The sequence below is a fragment of the Numenius arquata genome, chromosome 4 (genome assembly GCF_964106895.1).
Source record: "Numenius arquata chromosome 4, bNumArq3.hap1.1, whole genome shotgun sequence".
Classification (NCBI taxonomy): Eukaryota; Metazoa; Chordata; class Aves; order Charadriiformes; family Scolopacidae; genus Numenius; species Numenius arquata.
The window spans coordinates 72,044,670-72,049,408 of NC_133579.1; positions in this window are offsets into that span (position 1 = coordinate 72,044,670).

Here is a 4,739-nt window from a genome sequence, read left to right on the forward strand (position 1 = left end):
TAAACTTCTGAACTCGTAGTTGGGAGAACTGAGAGCGATAGTTATTATCTGTCTGGGATCTGCTTGGGTCACTGAAATCTTGTACCCGCAGTCAGCGCGCAGACAGAACCGTCGTTTTTTTTCATCTTAATAGACAGCAGAATGGAAATTTAGGCCACCGTCATTTAGCTTGCTTGCTTAGGTTCGCTGAGGTGATTTCCCAATATGTGATGTGAAGCGGTTGGTCATTTCAAATTCCTTCCAACCTCCTCTCACTGTCACTAATGATGAAGAGGTGATTCAGTCATTTTGAGGACTTTATCTTCAAAAGATTTTGCCTATTTTGAAGTAATTTCTCAGCTCTATTTTTATCTCTTTAGTCAAGCGGTGTAGAGGGACCCAACCCAGATGTCTGCTAGAAACCATCTGCTGGATGTTACAGATGCATTCAGGAATCCCCAGCACAGCAAGGTCTGACAGAACTTACGTGCAGAGCCTCTCTCCCTCCCCTAGGTGCCCATGCACGTGCCCCCGTCAGCCTCCAACAAATACCTGCTTGTTGCAGATATTCATTCCACAGTTTCTGCTGGCAATGTACTGTTTAAACGTTCTTTGATGAGTGGCTTATGGCATCTTTATGCAAGTCGCTGTATGCCTGTGATTCTAAAGAAGTGATGATTTAGTGTTACGTAGTCCTGCAAGGAGCAGGGAGCTGAACTTGATGGCTACAGAGGTGATTAGGGCTACAAAGGTGATGAGGGGCCTGGAGCACCTCTCTTAGGAGGAAAGGCTGAGGGACTTGGGTCTTTTTAGTCTGGAGAAGAGAAGACTGAGGGGGAATCTGATCAACGCCTCTAAATACTCAAAGGGTGGGTGTCAAGAGAATGGGGCCAGTCTTTTCTCAGTGGTGCCCAGTGACAGGACAAGAGGTAACGGGCACAAACTTCAACATAAGAAGTTCCATCTAAACATGAGGAGGAACTTCTTCACTTTGAGGGTGGCAGAGCTCTGGAAGAGGCTGCCCAGAGAGGTGGTGGAGTCTCCTTCTCTGGAGACATTCCAAACCCGCCTGGACATGTTCCTGTGCAACCTGCTGTGGGTGGACCTGCTTTGGCAGGGGGGATTGGACTAGATGATCTCCAGAGGCCCCTTCCAACTCCATCTCATTCTGTGATCCTTATGGGTCCCTCCAGCTCAAGATATTCTATGATTCTATGGTTGCTTATTTCGGGCTTATTTTTCTCAGATCCCTAATAAATTGTGGTTAAGACCTTCACTAGCAATTCCTTCCTCACTTGGGAAATCTCCCATTGTGCTGGCATGAGTGTTGTTTTGTTTGCGTTTGGGGTTTTGGGGGGATGTTTTTTTCTTAGCTTTTTAGTTTATTTATGGTGAGCATTCTTGTTCTGTTATCACACACAGTACAGTTTACAACAGTGAATGCTACCAGTCCCAATATTTATAAAAACCTGCTTCACAAGTACTTGCTCATTGGGTTTTATGGGCAGAACGTGAAGTATCATACAGTTGGGCTGAACATCATACCCACTGAACTGCTGGTTATTCTAAATATTTAGGAAGTATGTGTCTATGTGGTCTCTAAATCTCTGCTCCTTCTCCCTCTTCCCTCTTTCTACGGTCACTAACTCGCCTCCCCTAGCTTTATTTTTGACTAGTCATTTCTCTTGAAGACATAAGTTTGGAAGTTTGGTTTTTTTTTGTTTTTTTTTTTTTTAAATCTTAGCTTTTGTGCTTTTGACACAGATATTCTATTTATAGCCATCTACTTCATTTCAGCTTGTTTTAATGAAACCCATCTTGCACAGCTACACAGGAGTATCCGGCATTTATGACATTTTGACTTACTGAGATCCCGAACAGTAACAGAGGTAGTAGAAGAATCACAGCCCCAACAGAAACAACTGGAAATAGGAGCGAGAACGTGCAACAAACTGAACAACTGACTGTCCGTGTCCCCCCCCCGCCATCCCCTGCCCCTGACCTGAGTATCGGGAGGGGCAGAGCTAATTCAAAACTGCAGATGAACAAATAATCCGTGGAAGATAAAAAGCAGCCCTTTGAAGTTATAAAATATAATTTATGTTCTCTTGTTTTCCTTTTTTGGCTGTCTTGGGAGGCAATTCTCCTCTCAGTTCGTTGGAAATGGCTAGTCTGCATATTTTGGTATCTGAATTACTGGCAATTGTGTCTTGCATAGCTATTTAAGTAGAGAAAAAAAGGTTAATCGAGTATAATTTAATGTAATAAAATTCTCCAGTGATAGTAAACACAGTGGTCCAGAGGCCCGAGCTAAGAAGAAGAATTGATCTTAGAAAGCAGTTTTACAGTGCTGGCATGAAAGCGTGGTCTAGCAAACACTGACAGGGCTCTGCTGCTCGTGTTCAGAGGAGGAGAAACAACGAAACATCATGGTATCTACTGCGAAAATGCTGTAATCCAATTTAACCTTGTATAGTATGATCCTAGTGAACAGAAGTCAGGTCAGATCAATTTGAGACCAAAACTTGTTTCACAAGCCCACCTCAAAATGTTAAAACTGCCTTTGCCTTCACAAGGGTATTTTGAGGATTAATGTCCTGTCAGCACTTTGAAAATGTAAAGTGCTAAGTATATATTATTATAACCCTTTCCATTTATTACTTTTATTGATGGTCTCCTGGTTTCCATGACGCTGTGTTGATTTGCACGGGATTTTCCTGCAGCGTGCATTTCGTCTCAGGAAGAGTAAAAAAAACAAATAGTTCTTTTTAGGCCTTGTGCCTTGTTGGATCTCCTCCAGTTACTGGGGGACTTGTTTATGACCCACTATCTCTGTGCCGTGGAAGCCTTACTGCGATACATTACGCAGCTGTTTGTTTTCAACTTTGTTTTCTCAACTGTATAAGCCTCTGCTGCTACTGAGACCAGCGTGCTGCTCCTGACTGACTCCTGAGGGGTTCCCGAGTTAAAAGCATCCTCTTACTACCCGCCGAACTCCCCCTGGTTTTTACAGTAGGTGCCTTTTTCGGATAGCTGCTTCAGTTGTGTTCAAGGAGTGGGGCTGAAGCCAAGTTTGTCAGTCCCTGGCAATCGGGGAGCAGCTTGCTTGTTGAGGTTCAGTCCAGTCTTTTCTGCCTCTTCTGGCACTGGCGTTACAGCCAGACCTCCTGGTGGCCGAGCTTTTCTGAGGAAAATTCCAAACTTTATTTCAAAATTTTAGATTTACAGTTTGGCGCAGTAACGTGTCTGTCTAATTCCCAGCCAAGTCCCCGGGCGGCATTTACTTTTGGAGCAGTTTGCCTCCTCAGCTCGGCTTTCCTGTAGACTTCAGGGATCGAGTTAGTCCAAGAAAAGCCCAAGGCATACGAAACCACGTGTGCCTCTTGCTTCCTCCTCCGTTGAGAGTCTCAGCAGGGAGGTTGGCCCCTATCTGTCAACAGCGTTCCCTCGGCTGACAGCCTCAGCCAGGTGGGTTTTCCTTGGCCCTCATCTCCCCTGAAGAAAAGACATAAAGAGGGTTGGAAGCCACGGCTGCGGGACAGCCAGCCCCCGCTCTTGCGCAGAGGGCCATGCGACAGGGCACTAGCGCGTCAGGCTGTGCTCAAATGCGTGGATGAATTGCCGCACAGTGCGGATACCAAAGCTACCCAAGTCTGTGTCGTTGTCACGCTTCTGACATCTTTAGGGCCCGCATCAGCTGAAATGCCTTTAACTATACCTCTCCCTGTCTTGCCCTTCAGGGGTCCGGGGTGCGTAGGAGTGGACAAAGTCCACTTTTGTTGACTTTTTGTGTTGTAACAGGTCTTGGAGCTGCCGCTTCTTGTAACCTTTCATGTCCCTTGCTGAATCGTGCCACAGTCTGGCACCTCCAGGGGAGACATAGACTCGCCTTTCTTCTGTGAAATACGGGGGGATTTGTGTAGAACAGCAGACTAATGTAGTTTGGAACGGACCTCAGAGGGTCACCATGTCCATTCTCCTGCTCAAATCCAAGCTAGGTCTGGTTGCTCAAGACTGTCTCTGAGTGAGTTTTGAATATCCCCAAAGGTGGAGATTCCCCATCCTCTCTGGGTACCTGGTCCCTGCCACACCACCTCATAGTGAAGAATTCTTTTCTTATATCCAGGCAAAAATTCTGTGGCTGGATTGTGCAACTGTTCTCTCTTCTTTTGCTGTGTGTCTCTGAGAAGCATCTGATTTAATCTTCTCTATAGTCACCCATCAGGTAGCGTTCAGCCCCGTGGAGCGTGCAGTATGGGTTCTTGGACAAAAATCTATCCTCAACATTTTTCTAGAGCATTTAGTTAGCTTAGTTTTGCTCTCTTGTTCAACCTAATGAGAGAATAGAGTGCAGAGAGAAGAGAGACGAGAGGGAGAAAAGCTAATGATGCAATCAACAATGTTTTGGTTAGCACCTTTATGGAATAAAGCAGGAGTGATCAGTATCGAAACAGGAAGACCCTAAATATGGCGATTCCTGTAGACAGACAGCTCCCCAGTTCCACCAAAGCAATTCCTTCTCTCAGTGGGAGAAAGTTCAGCTGTCCAAACTGGAGAAGAGAGTAAAATATTCTAGTTACTTAAAATGCCAATAAAAAAAAAATAATCAAACAGCCAAAGGTTTAAACTTTATGCAGCTCAGCTTAGAAGACTGTAACTCGTTGTTATCTATAGGGAAGAACAACAGGGTTTTCCTGACACACCTAAAAGGTGAAATACATCTAGTCTATATGTCTTAGTAGCTGCTGTATGACCTTCTC